Raw genomic sequence first — 15,217 nt, 5'->3', positions numbered from 1 at the left:
CCCCACCCCCATGTGTTCATGGCTGGCCTCTTTTCTCTCTCTCTCTCTCTCTCTCTCTCTCTCTCTCTCTCTCTCTCTGTTTCTCCCTCTCTCCCTCTCTCCTCTTTCCCCAGTGAAAGTCCTGGGAAACATTCAGGTTCTGGTTCAATTCCTTAGAGTGCATCTTCAAGGAAGGTAAAGCTGAAATTGGAGGTATAGCTTTATATCCATTGTCTAGGAACTTAGGAAGATTCCATTGCTTCTAATAAATTAACTCTCAAAGTCGCAGAGCTCTATTTTCAGATCACTTCCACTGGAACCTTGTCAGTTTCCCAGATGAACCATATCCTTACAATTGTATAGCAAGCATATTATCAGCTAAGCTGTCTTTTTATCCTAGGAATATTCATTTAAACACTTGAGTTACTAGATCACTCATATTTCCACTTGGGTTTGGGGGTTTCCTGGTTCATTAATATTCGATGTCTCATGATCATAAATGAGAACATAGAAGCTACTTGGCTATTTCCATTGACCCCAAGACCGCAGAAGGAATGCTTCACTTCCTGCCTAACATCCTCCTCATCTGGAAGCACTGCTATCCCATTGCCAGTCTCCTGGAGCATAGCCCTCATTCTCATTCCTCGGCTTATTTCATATTTGTTCTTGGCTTGTAGACTGCTGTCCTACCTCTACCGTACCCAGCATTCATCCACTGTGTAAGGTTTATTAACAATGATGAATATGAGACCAAATTTATCACTTTTTCCAGCTTCATTTTCATTCTTTGGCTCAAGGATATTTCCTTTCTATTCAGAGTGAAAGGCTCACTTTCCTGTATCTCCAAATGCCACAGGTGGGTAGAATGAACTCCCTACATACCCATCTCTGGGTGCAATGGCAGGGTATCCCCATGATGCTGTCTAGATTAGGAATCATACCTAAGACTTTGGGGAAATGACAAGAATTTCGTTTAAAATTCTATCTGTATATTTTGTGTAAGGTGAGTGTGCTCCCCGACCCTGTTCCATTAAGATAGATTAAGTTTTTAAATGTTTCACATTCATTCTAATAGAAGAATTAGGACTGACCACCTGATGATGCTTGGCTTTTTATACACACTCAACAGCCACACAATGACCATAATGATGAGGTCACCCATCAGTGCTCTAGAATTTCTGATGCCTTGATTACTGGGAACAAAGTTATGTTTGGTGAAATCTGTTGCCTGCGTTGAGTCTTAGCTCCACGACTTGCTTGTCAAGTGACGTTGGGAAGCTTCTAACAGATTTCTTACCTGAGCCATCTGTACTGAGTTTCAGAATTTAAGTGAAATAGTGTGAAGATTGAATGAATTATGAGATTTAGATAGAATGCTGTCTTATATATTTTCATTACGGAAAAAATATTAAAACATTTTACTAACCACTTGATCTAGTCTACCACATCCTTTAAACTTCAAATGCTAGTTAATATTTTCTTTTTTTTATTTAGAGAATACTTTATTAGTTTTTGTAATCAAACCCACGTAGATAAGACCTTACATATTTAATACAGTGCGTTACCCCTGTACAGATGGAAAAAACTTAAGTTCAACATTTCTAGACCAATATGGCTGTTAATTTCTGTACAGTGCCAACTCAACACAGTAAACGGGGATACTTTTTTCCAAAGTTGACAGCACAGCTAAAGTTTCCAAAAATTCAAATTATATATCTGTATATATATTTATATTTATATAAAAAGACCAATAATAGCAGTGTGTTATGCATCAACAGCAGCAACAGCTTTTCCAGGTTCTGCAGTCATCTGAACAAAACTGTAGAGACATCCAGCACACTCCATTAAAAAAAAAGTAAAAAAACAAAACCCCAGAAAACAGCACAGTTCTGTTACTCTTGTGGTACCTGGCACCATTTTTTTTAAATTAGCTTCTCAATCATCATCTGGAAAGAAAACATTCTGAGCAACATCATTAAAAACAGCTCTGATAAAAGGACTGAAAGAGCTGGAGGGGCTTGCAACCCCTTAAGAACAACAATACCAACCAACCAGAGCCTCCAGGGATGAAATCACTACCCAAAGACTATACATGGACTGCTCCATGGTTCCAACTCCATATGTAGCAAGGAAGACCTTGTTAGGCACCAATGGAAAGAGAAGCCCTTGGTCCTGCCAAGGTTAGACCCCCAGTATAGGGGAATGCCGGGGGAGGTGGGAAGGTTGGGATGGGGAGGGGAACACCCTTGTAAAAGAAGGGGAGGATGGGAAATGGGCTTATGTCCGGGAAATGTGGAAAGGGAATAACATTTGAAATGTAAATTAAAAAATCCAATAAAAAATAAAAGAATAGGCTATACTAAAAAAAAAAAAAAAAAAAAAAAAACAACAGCTCTGATAAAGCACGGTCACTACTACGTATCATAAAGCAGGTACAAGCTATTTTACATCCACAGAGGTATGATACAGTACTGTCCTACATCTATAATACTAGAGGATACAATTTAAAAGGCATTATTTGAGACTTGATTCTACTTTTCCAGCAGAGGGCCCAAAGGATGGTGTGTGACACAGCTTTGTAAAGAAACATACTCTAGACAGGATTTCCTTTCACTAGTGGCACAGTTCTAAGGATTCATTCTCTCCATGAATGTCAGCTAAAACCGTTATTAAAAAAATGAAATATCCCTAAAACAAAACCGTATAACCACCGGATTCACATGAAGATGACCTAGTGGAGACAAGCTGGACCTCACCTTACCAACAAGCTATCAAATCTGTTACGTTTATACAGTGAGACCTCCAAGGAAGGAGATGCCAAGTAGTGCTTCAAAGCTTCGGACCACAATCAAACACAGCATCCTTTTCAACAGAAGCAGAAGCTCATCTGAATCTGCTCAAGGATGCTGACACCAACATTTAATCATCTGCTCACTTATCCAGGAAGAAGGGGAGATCAGTTACTACTGTACTTTATTGTGTTCAACCAAATCATCATGTTACAAAAATAGCAAGCTGCCATAATAAAAAAATAAGGCTCCTCTATCCAGCACCAGATAGCATCATTTTACTTTCAAGCCTACAAATGCCATAGACATATCCAAAGAACACAAGGGAGCAAAAGAACCACAGCTGATGGGGCAATGGGACTGCCCAGTGTCCAGCTGAGCTACTCTGTGGTTATCACTCTTCTCCTACTTCTGGTGTTTCATGCTCCTTAAGATTAAACTGTGCGCACTTACAGACTGTTTGCACACTTGTATATAAACCAACCGAAGATGCAAATGTTACACGGGAGGTGCGAGCCTGTGGAGCCTTGTTGTAATCGGTGTAGCAGCTGTCAGTGTAAAATGCTCTATGCCCCTTGTGTATCTCACAGGACAGTGTCACAGATCACTTCACCCCGTGGCTGCTGGCATTATTTGACTTCACTTTCCCTGCCCACCCACCCTCAATAAACCACAGCCTTTATGATTTTGTTTCTTCGGTTTTGATCACCTGAGGTTTGATTGGTCCAGTTCTAACAGGTTTGGTGGTTATGGTGGGTGCAGGGGGTGGCTTTTCTTCTACTTTTTCCTGACAGGTACCAGGAGGGTCACTCAGTGTCTCAGGTTTACTTGTATCACTGTCCACTTTCTGGGCTTTGCCTCCTATCTGTTTGCTCTGTTGCTGCTCAGAGAAGAACCGCTGCGTGGACTGAAGAACCTCTGCTCTCTGCTTTGCCAACACCTAGGACCAAATGTCTTGTGGCTGAGTCCTCTTCCCACAGCTCTCTTCTGGGGTGCAAACTGTGCAGGAAACGGCTGTGCCATTCTCACTGTGGCAGGGGCTGACTGGAACTGTTTCTGATAAACAATGCTGTTCATTTTGCTAGACTGGCTGTTTGGACTTGTTGATGTAGCCCTGAATGGACTAGATGTTGGCGTGGTGCTTCGACCACCAATTGGTGGTGTTCCTGGTTTGATATCAATGCCACTCCCAAAGGCTTTTAGTTCCATTTCAGACATTTTTCCTGTGGTTGCCATCATGCCATGCTGCGTTCCAGCAGGGATTAACCCTCTGAAAGGCTGGCTTACTTGGGCAGGAAGGCTCAAGCTCTGAGCCTATGCTTGTGGGGTTGTGTGCTGTAACTGGGGCTGAAGTGTCTGAGGCAAGGCAATCAGAGGCTGTCCTGTAGATCCAAAATTAGTCAAGGAAAGCTGGGATGCTGGTAATGGTACTGTAACCTGCTGGAGAGCACTTGGTGATTGGGCAGTGTTATAAAAATTTGTCTGACCAGGCTGCTGTACTTGTCCAGAGTAAAGATTTGACGCTTGAGTAAGATTTGCTCTTGCCTGAAGAAGATGTGTATCAATCAGCTGAGAACTTCCTAGTCCTGATGCCTGACCCAGCTGATGTTCATACAGTATAGGGATGGGCTGAGTATTTGAAGTCTGCTGAAAGGCAAGACCTGACTGTGCCTTGGCAAGCTCCTGGTGCTGGACTGCTGGGAAGTTGTGGAGAGCTGTACCAGAGAGGACCACAGAAGGCTGGGAAAGGCTGCTTTGCATAAAGGCTGGCTGCGACCTATATGGTTGAATTGAAGAACTGAATAATTCCTGAGCCTGGGAAACAGCAGGCCCAGCCCCCAAACTCAGCTGGGCTTGATGCTGCCCTTGTAGTGGGGCATAGATAGGGATTGGAATCTGCTGAACGGATGTTGGCTGCGACAGACCAGGTTGGAAGCCCTGCTGCTGGGCCAGGGATGGCGGAGCCAATCGCGCATGCTGGGTATTGAATAAATGACTTGTATCCATATAGAAGGCTGGGATTTGAGCTGCTGCCGACTGAGACACATAAACTTGTGGACTCTGCTGTTGCTGTGCAATAAGGGAAGGCATACAGCTTAACTGTGAAAAATGACTGGCAGAAGGCAAGCTGCTGGTCTGTAATTGTTGGGGTTTTACTTTACAAATATTAGGAGGGTCCGACGTGGTTGTAGATTTTGTACTCAATGAAGAGGTAGTGTAAGTACCAGCTCCTGATAGCGATGTTGTAGGAGTGACCGAGGCAACTGGGATCTGAGGCATTGATGCACTGGAAAATGAGTTGTAATTAGCAGTGCTTGGTCCACTGGCACTACTGCTGACGCCACGCACAGTTGGAGGTGCTGTAGAAGTGACTGGGGACCCCTTTTCCCTTAGATTTGGAGAATTTTCCCATGCCTTCCGCGCAGACTCCATCTTGAAGGTGAGGCTGAAAGTAGGAGGAGGAACTGAGGTCAGGCTGGAGCTCTGTTGCATGGCCTCCCTCTTAGGGAGGGGAAGGCTGCTGGGCAGGGGCACCTTTGCATCAGTGCCATATTCTGGAGCGGACACCGAGATCATTGCTCCGATCTCAGCAGACATTTCTGAGACTGCTTTGGTTTCCTTTGCTGTTCCAGGGTCTGTGCTTCTGACCACAGCCGGGCTGGGTTTCTCTTGTCCTTCTGGTTCAACCTGTTGGGCATCTTTCACTTTTCTCTTTTTTAATGATCGTTCCTTTCCAATGGGACCAGGTTTATGTTCTTTGTTTTCTACCAGACTCAAGTCTGGAAGCTTCTGAGCTTTAATGGGCCCTGCCCGAGGCTGTTTCTGACGCTGCTCTTTAGGTTCAGGAACTTTGTCAGTTGGTTTCTCTGAAAGCACAGGAACCACCTCATTTTCATTCCCATTTGAGGCTGGAGCACCAAACTGAGTTGTGTCAATTCCAATTTCAACACCACTCTCTTGACCATTTCTTGATCCCTCTGATGATGTTGCTGATCCAAATGATGTTAAGGGCTTATTCCATGCACTGACTGAAGGTGGCTGTGGTGGACTAATAGGACCTAATTTTTTAGAAATGTCATTGAGCACAGCTGGAGCAGTCACTTTGTTATCCCATAACTCAGCTGTTAGAGAGCTGTGTGACTGTGAAGTCTGCATGGATTTCCCAGTGGCTACATAATCTGTGCCATTAGATGTCTGAGCTGAAGGTAATCTAATCGAAGGTGGTGGCTGCTTTGAAGATGGTATTGAAGGTGGAAGTGGTCTCTGGACTGGTTTGTGGTTCTGTGTCTGCGTCTGTACCGTTGAGGCTGGGGTTGGGGCAGTGGATGCAGCTGAGGCTGGGGCAAGTGGCACTGAGGCTGTTGGGGCTGAGGCTGGGGCAGCTGGTGTTGAAATAGCTGGCACGTCTGTAGCTGAGACCACTGGGGGTGGAGAAGAAACTGAAGCTGGTGCTAGGGCTGAAGCAAGGATAGGAATCGAAGCAGAGGCAAGAATAGGGATGGAGACTGTAGTTGAGACTGAGGCCAGGATAGGAGTCGGAGCCGGGACTGACGGCTGGGATGAGGAAGAGGCTGTGACTGGAGATGAAGTGGATTCTGGAACAGGAGCTGAGGCTGAGGCTGGAACTGGAGCTGGGCATGAAGTCAGAACCGGAGCTGGGGTTGACACTGGAACTAGAGCTGTGGCTGATGCCAGCACAGGAACTGGAGCTGGGGTGGATGCAGGAACTGCAGGTGCCAGGGATGTTAAGGCTGGAGCTGAGGAAGAGACTGGAAGTGGTGCAGAGGGTGGGGCCTGAACTTGCTGAGTCCCAGTAGCTTGTTTTTTGGCAAACCTTGGAGGAAGCTTAGAAGTCTGACTTCTTCCTTTTTCACCTATATTTTTTTTGCTCCATACCTGTACAACTTGCTCTTCCTTCTTTCGGCGTTCCTCATCCTGTAGCCGCTTTTGCTGTTTTTTAGATACAACTTCAGTAAAGCCATCATCATTCAAATTTGACTGGGGGTCTTCAACTACAGTTACTTCAGGATGATCATCAATGATAACAACACTTGCATAATTGTTTAGATCAAACTGTGAGAGAGCATCTACTTTCTCTTTTGGTTTTTTAGGGCCGGGTTTGGTATCTTCTCTCTTTTTCCCAGTAGCATCCTTGGAATTCTTTTGTCCTGCACCATTAGGCACCCCTTCTTGGTGATGTGCAGAGTTACCACTGACAGGGTCAACACCAGCTGTGCCTGAGGACTGCTCATCAAATGGCCCTCTCTTCCCACTTTTTGATGGTGGGCCATTTCTTCTTTCATTCCTAGGACCTGAGAAATTCCTTCCTGATTTGGGTGGACCATTGTTGCCACGACGATTCTGGCAATCAACTCCAGGTCTCTGACTAGAAAAACTTCGCTTTGCTATTTCCCTTTTTGGAGGCAAAACACTTTCTCCAGTCTTTACAACTGCTTGTGAACTCATATCAGCATTTTTTTTTCTCGTCCCTCTCTCTTCTCTCATTAAAATCACTGCTTTCAGAGGCTGTTTCCCATTCTTCATTTGCCTGATCCGAAGAGTTCTGGTTAGACAAATCTGGTGTCTTATTTCCCGAAATGTCCACAGGTGGATTAACTGGTTCTTGAACAACATTAACTCTGCCATTTGTGGGTACCAACACCTCATTTGTCTTTGAAGCAGCCTCTCTCTCTCTCAGCCGTCTAAATCTAGGTGGCTTATCTTGCCTTGGTGGTCGGGTAGGACGCTGCCTTCGGGGCCTCTCTCTAGCTGGGTCAAATTTTCGCTCAAATTTTGGAGGTCGTTTATCTGCAGGTATGGGCATAAACTGCTTGTGTCTTCTTGGTGGCTCTCCATCCTCAGGTTTAGGAGGTTCTGCCTGCCTTGGGTTCCACTGATTGTCCCGATAAGCCGGTCTTCTTAAGGTAGCAGGGCGGGATGGCCGGCCTCCAGGATCCCTCCCACCTCGTCTGAATGTTCCTCCTCTGCCACGCCTTGTAGGCTCCCCTTTTGGAAGGAAACCTGGTTTAGACTTCTCCTCATCTCTTATGTAAGGTTTCTCTAATTGCCTATTATCTATTCGGACATGGTTTTCAGGCTTAAAAGACGGCTGTGGCTTGACAGGTTTTTTGTTTTCGGACCGTCCCTCTCTTAGGGGAAGTCTCCCTTTGCTTAAACTATCCTTGTCACTTGCACTCTCATGAACTTCACTGTCTGTGTCGGTCTCTGAGCCCCTCTGTCGCCTTCTTTTGGGAACAACTTCAAAATCAGAACTCTCACTGCGTGTCTCGCTCTCTTCTCTTTGTCTGGGAGGTCCGGAAGGCACATGCTCTGCTCTTGGCTTACTGTCCCTATACTGAGGGTAATCTCGGGTGTGCCCTCTACCACCTCTGCCACGCCCTCCGTAAGAGCCTCTGTAGCTCCGACCTCTGGAGTAATACTCTCCTCTGCCCCTGCCTCGGTACCCTTGGTCTGGAAACCAATCTCTATCTCTGGCCTCCTTCCAATAGGGCCTAGCAGGTAAAGGCGGCTCCTTTTTCACTGCCACTCTAGAGTCTGGGCGAGGTCTTTCTACTCCAACATCTTTGTTGATGACTTTCTCAGGTGGCTTCTCTTCTTTGACTGTTGGTGCTGCAACAGTTTGTTGGTTTGTAGTTTTAACTATAGGTTCTACCTGGACACTGACAACAGGTTCCAAAGGTTTCTCATCCTGAGATGGCTTCTGAGTCAAAGCTGACATTTCTGTTGAGGGTAGTTTCTCTGGTTCTGGCTGTACTGGTGGTGAGACCAATGACTGGGGCTGAACTGGAACTGGAGGTGGTAGAGGAAGAGGAAGATCTTTCTTTTCTGTTTTTTCTGCTTTAACAACTTTTTCAGTGACCTTTTCAAACTTTTCACCTTCTTTCTCCTTCCTCTGTTCCCGCTCCTCTTTCATATCTCTAAGTACAGGTTTTTTAATGGGACCCGACCTTCTCACAGGCCTGTCATTACCTTCCTCTCTTCTGTTAGAGCTTGGTCTTGGACACCACCGAGTTTCTGATTTAGATTTATAGACTTTCTCTGGTTTAGGTCCTTCAGAAGATCGCAGAAAGCCATCTTTTCTTGGCTTCTCCTCTGGCTTTTCTACGGTTTCTTTGGAATCAGTACATCTGCTGGTGACCTTAGGTATGCTGACAGATGGCTCGTTTCTTTGTTCCTCTGCATTCTGAGCATGGTTAGAGCCGTGGGAAACACTTCTTTTTCGGGCAGGTTGACTTTCCAGTGCAGAGATCCGCTCGTCTGTAGGAGCAGGTAGGCTCTTTTGATCGATTACATGAAAACAAGCAGACTGACTGTTTGTATCAACATGGTGAGGTCTTACATCTTCCACGGATCTGCTTAAACAATTTTGTCCTTCTGTTTCAGCTGAGTCTCTAGCAACATCTGTTTTTGAGTGGGTTTCTAACTGACTCTGTTCTACAGGATAAGTAGCAGTCATATGCTCATGGTCCACTGCAGTTTCAGGCCTTGCATCCCCAGTTTCTTCAGTAGACTTGGAAGCAGCTGCCCGCTGAGGCTCAGCATGATAGGGGTCTAACCCCCACATCACTCGAGGCTCAGAAAGTGAAATTCCATGATCTCTCGCAGATCGAGTCATGTGCTCAAACGATTCAGAGGTGTTAGGTGACCCTTCCATCTGGTCTCTTCTGATTAACGGCTTAGGAGGAATCATTCCAGGATGTATGGGTGGGATGTCCATAGCAGGCCTTCCTGATATCATTCGTGGATCCATATAGGGCTGCATCATGAGCCACCTTGGATCAAAAGCCATAGAAGCCAGATGTTGGGGGTGGGGCTGCATTGGCTGATAAAGGGGTCTGTGTGGTGGAGGAGGGACTGAACCATTAGACGGCTGTGAAGGCACAGTCTGTGGAAGTACGCCTTGTTGTTGTTGTTGTTGTTGCTGCTGCTGCTGCTGCTGCTGCTGCCACTGTTGCTGTTTCATTTGCTCCTGCTGCCGCTGAAATCGTGGTGGCAATGATTTCTGAAACTGTTTGAAATAGCCAGATAATACAGCAGGTCGGGGTTGAGACCCTGACTCAGGTTCTGTTTCCTGTACCACTTGTGTGGTCTCCTTTTCACTTCGATTGCTGTCCTGTCTAGTGAAAACTGGTTGTTCTTCTTTCTTACAGTTGTTTTCACTTTCTTGGTTTTCTGTTGCAGGCTCTACATTAGGTTCTTGGGGTTCAACTTTTTCCTCTCTTTCCTTTTCCTTCAACTCGCCCTCCTTCTCTTGTTCTTTCAGCCTTTGTAGTTCCTGCTCCTTTTCCCTCTGTTGTTCTAACTCTTTCTCTTGCTGTCTCGCCCTCTCCATTTCTCTTTGCTTTTCCTGCTCTTTCTCAAGCTCCCGCTCCCTCTCCCGTTCCTGTTCTTTTTCTTTTTCAAGTTCTTTCTCCCGCTCCCGCTCCTTCTCTCTCTCCCTTTCTCTAAGTTCCTCTGGGGAGGGTTGCTTTTCTATGATCCCAAGCTTCTCATCCAGTTGCTTCAATTTCTCTGCACACGCTGCCTTCCTCTGTTCCTCCATCCTCCGCTCTTCCTCCTCACGGCGTTTACGAGCACGCTCCACTGCTGCAGATATTTCAGACTGTTGTTTTCGTCTTTGCTTCCATATTTCATCGGTATCAGGGACTGGAGGCTTTGAAGGAGAGGGGCCCTGTCTTCCAGGCATTTGTCGATCTGGAGGTGGGGGATGCTGCTGTGCAAGCAACTTGGGAGGCGGTGGCAAGTGTGAGGATGAGGTCCGCTCCTGACTAAATGGCGGGCCCTTCCCATAAGGACTTTTTGTGACTGGAGGCTGAGCAGGTGTCTGAGAAGAAGACTCAGTGCTGGAAGCTTCATCTCCTTCTTCTCGGTTTTCTGTGCTTTCAGGTGTTTTTGAAGTTTGATCCTCACCGCTGTTTCCCTTAGGACTGGTACTGCCTTGCTCGTCGGCGTCACTGAAATTCAGCTGCTCTGTGTAGTCTACTTCCGTCTGGGCGCCTGCCAAAGAGCACACGCTTAGAGGAGCTCATACACACGCCACCACTTGTGTCAGACTAAACGCCAACCAGTGCAAAGTACTTAATGGACTGTTTCGCGCCTGCCCAGCCTTCACCAGCTTCAGCATCTAGGTTATCGAATTTATCCAGCTCCTTCAATTCTGATGCACTAAGGATGGATGGGCGTGCAGGTTCAGAAGCCCAAGAAGGAGGAGGACCTCGTCCTCGAAGGCCTTTGTTTGTTTCCGATAGAGAAGGTGGGAACCTCATGGGACCATGTAGAGGAGGATAGGCCATCCTTGGGTACTGCTGAAACATATATGGAGGCATCATAGCTCTATACTGAGAAGCAAGGGCAGGCTGCTGTCCATTCAGTTTGGCCAGTGGAGGACCACACGCTATCCTCTTCTCCACCACTTTGAGAATGTCATTTTGTTCTGATGTTATAGCCGTGCTTTCATCCTGGGCAAGTTGCTTTTCATCCTGATCAGAGGAAGGTGACCCAGCAGACTTACCACCATCTCTCCAGCAAGCAACATTTGGTGGGCGTAAACTGGGTCCAGGTCCATAGTTTTCATCATTTGCTTCCTTTTCTTTTTTTTCCTGATCTCCAGCTGCCTGCAGACTGGGAAATTCCTGCTGAAATTGACTATTCACTTGGATTCCATCTCCTTGCCCACCTTGCTTGTTACTGGCCCATGATTTGGGAGCAGGTGCTACTTCTGGGGGAGCTGCAACCCCAGGTTTGGGCTGTGCTGGTGACACTTCTGGTGCTTTTTCTTCTTCGTGCTGCTCTTGTTTTGATGCCCATCCTGTACCATCTTTAGGCACAATATTCACATTAGGATCATTGCCTTTGTTTTCTGCTTTAAGACTTGGCAGGTTAGCAGGTGGGGGCATCCACTGTGAAATACCAACTTTTCCAAGACTTTGTAACCCTTGTCGAGCTGTAGTCTTCTGTGTTTCCAAGGACTTTCCTTTGTAAGTATTAAACAAACTGAGTGTTGCGTACTTCTTCCCATCCTTTGCTTTTGTGCTCTGGCCTGACTTCTCCGACATTTCGGTGGAAACTCATCTAGTCCAAAACCTCCTGCCACACCCCTTAAAAGTAGTCCGCCATGGGTGAGAACCAAGTCTGCACGCTTCCAGAGGTTCGCCGGGTACGGATTAGGGGCAAGGAAGGGGAAGGAGTTTCCAGAGATCGTCCGCAGGGCCGCTCGGTCCGGAAAGCCCGAGCCACGGCCGTACAAACTGCCAAAGCACTTTCGCTACCTCTTGCTAGTTAATATTTTCAATTGGGGTTTAGTCTCAATGATGGGAACTGACCCTTGAAATATTTCCCAACTATAGATTTTGGCCTCATTGCTTTTGGACATTCTGGATACATCTCTGCCAAGTATTCTTACCTAATTGATCCCAGTGGGAAAAGTTTTCCTAGATACAGTTCAGCTCTCCACGTGAGTCCCAACCCACAAAATTTGCTCTAGCTCAATCCTGTTTCCCAGAAGAGCAGGAATAGGAGAGGGTGTGAGACCATAACCCCATCACAGAAGGCACAGGTTTATTCTTAGCATCATCGCTGAGCCCTCGGTTCTTATGTTTATGGTCAGCTTTTCATGCATTTTGAGGCAGGATGATAATGATAGTGATCAATGAGAAAGGCATGGGTCAATGTAAGTAAAGTTCCAGTGTCGCCGGGGACCCTGATCTATATAGAGGTATCTATATGAACAATATATTTCTGGGAGAGGTTTTCGTCTTCCCCAGTTTAAGGGAACTACAGGTGCTGTTTGTGTCCTGGACAGTTACTGGACAGTCATCTGTAGTCATAAGAATAATGTCCAGAAGGCCATTGAAGACATGGACCTGGAGCCCTGCCAAGGCAGAAAGCTAAGTCAACGAAGAATTCTGCCTAGGTCCAGAGTTTGTGTCATGTGAGCCTGGATCTTAAATCACAGCAGAGTAATTTTGCTGCTTGTAGCTATAGACTCAGCGAATCCACACTGGACCTGAAGCGGCATGAAAATCAAACATTTGTTCTTCACTCCAGCAGTGTCCCTGGGTCTTCCTTCCTGTCCATTTAGACCTTCATCTTTATTGGCTGTCTGAGCATTCTGTTTTCTTTGGCTTCATGTCATTACATTCCCCACTCATGGCTGCCACCCGCCCTTAACTTGAATGCAAGCTGTCTTCCCAGCTCTCATCTGCACACTCCAGGGAACGAGGCTGGGAATGCAGACTTCAGCACGAAATGCTGGCACATCCACGCAGCATTCCCACCTCAGTGGCTAGGCTCTCGGCTGAGGAACACAGCATCATGCTCATGACCCTCTCATCTGAGAAGATCAGGAAAATATCAAGCTTTGGTGTTCCTCTTGCTTAATATTTTGCTTCCACAGTATTGAAAAATCTGTTAAGATTTGGTCACCAAATTGAAATAAACTGACAGAATTATACTATGTCTTAAAGCTCAGGCATACTAAGCATTCGGAATCATTGTCATTAATATCTCATTATACTTTAAAACATGTTTCACTTGAAGGTAGCATGTGATCAGCCCTGGTGACTGTGCTTAAGAATTGCAACAATCCAGACTTGTCCAAATAATGGAACTGAGCCGGTAAAATCCAGAGATGAGGAATGCCAAATGCTGTCAAATGTTCTTTGCTCTTTTTCCGTTGGCTTTTTCCAAAAGCATGTGTAAGCCTGTGAGCCAGAGATGCACATGTGGGTCCTGGCAGCACAGTTCTGTGCCAGACTCACAGGAGGCTCCAATGGGCCCGGCTTCCCCCAAGTGTTCTCACCTGGCTTCTCAGCCAAGTGCTTTGCTTTCCAGTTTTATTAGGGGATCCAGTTGGCAGCAAAAACTGTACTTTTCCTCCTAATATTGAAATCATCTTTTCCACTACCACATTATTCCCCCAGCATTTTAGAGAATACACTTAAGCCTACTAAGTGGGTAAAAATAACTATCAGATGACAGAAGGCAAAGTTGGCTTCATCTGTCCTAAGCCTATGGAGATACATAGAAGATGCTGCTCATTTCACAGAAAGTAGGTGTCCAGGATCCTGAACTTAAGAACGCACAGAAAGTTTTGTCCAAAATGGTGGAGCTCAGCACCAGGAGCAATCTGTAGTAGCTTCCTTGAGAATGCAAAGGCCATTAGCAAGGCCCAGCAGTTTTGCGATATTTGGAGCCATGAAGAGAGAAAAAGATTGTCTATCATGGAAATAGCTCACTTGATTAAATATACTTAAGGAAGCCAGAGGTTAGTGTAATCTGATTGGCTCTTCTCTCTTAGACTAAAACTTCTGGACACTCTCTGCTGTCCAGCTGGACATTTCTCCATTCTTAAGTGTTTCTGACCCTAGAAGGAATTAGAAATCATCTGGGCTTGCTCATGTTTGTAAAATCAAGCCTTACCATCCAATTGCTTACAGTCAGTACCTCCTTGTTTTGGGTTCTCTGATGCCTAGAACAAACTGTGGGCAGGTACTGCACCATATTCCCTGAATTTTCAATGCCATCTGCATTGCTTTAAAAAAACAGTAAATACACAGTAAAGGTTTGTTGAGTTGAATGGAAAGGCTTAAATAACATAATTTTGTAATTTCCTTGCCAATAAAATTTAGATAAATATTTACATACTTCACAAGATTGTTCACAAGATTTATGGGTATAACATTCATGAAGGAGGAGCATGGCATATTGTCTGACCAAATGTGCATCGACATAGTATTTGAACATCCTTTCCTTCCCAGGCTTCTTGCTCCATGTGGTGGCTGGAAGTCTGTCTTGGTGATGGAAATGGATCACAGTGAGAAGACAGGAGGAAACCAGCTGTGCTACTGGACCAGAGTTTATAATCAGAGGACTGATATGGTCCTTGGAGATTTGTGGAGAAAACAAAAATCTCTAGAACCCTAGATACAAATTAAAAAAGAAAACACATTCTGTTTATTTGTGTCTGCCTTAAAAATAGACTGGTTTGTTTCTTCTTGCATTACTGCTAAGTTTTGAAAATGAGTTCACATTGTTGTCCTTTTATTAGACTCTTTTATTTCTGAAAAGTAAATAGTTGGCCAAATTCTAGCTTCACTTTATACTCTAAACACTGAGTACAAAGTTTGGTTTTACACATTGTCAACTGGTCAGAGTTGACACTTCACACTTCGCGTTGGTCATTCTGTACGCTGGGTTGTGGCTTGCTTTAAGAGTACTGGTTGCTAATGTATGCATTTGATCACATGGACGGCTCCTCTGTTTGACATCTTTTCTCAATAAATGTCTCATTATTACAATGGGTGAAAAGCCAGCCAAATCCTTGCACTCCAGATGCTTTATAAAATTCTTGAACATTGGACCAAAAGAAAAACTGGCCAACTCCAGCAAAGCTTTCTGAAATTCACATCTTAGTGCTAATTTTGTAG

At 45.4% G+C, this 15,217-nt stretch overlaps 1 long non-coding RNA gene and 1 pseudogene across 1 annotated transcript in view; one reads left to right on the top strand and one right to left on the bottom strand.

Moving 5' to 3' along the window:
* Positions 1–15,217, top strand: part of LOC108350991 (uncharacterized) — a 186,940-nt gene that overhangs the window by 146,574 nt on the left and 25,149 nt on the right. The window lies entirely within an intron of this gene.
* Positions 2,490–12,083, bottom strand: LOC120102902 (protein PRRC2C-like; annotated as a pseudogene).

The sequence above is a fragment of the Rattus norvegicus genome, chromosome 5, assembly GCF_036323735.1.
Source record: "Rattus norvegicus strain BN/NHsdMcwi chromosome 5, GRCr8, whole genome shotgun sequence".
In the NCBI taxonomy this organism is placed as follows: Eukaryota; Metazoa; Chordata; class Mammalia; order Rodentia; family Muridae; genus Rattus; species Rattus norvegicus.
This window is presented reverse-complemented; position numbering and strand designations above follow the sequence as displayed.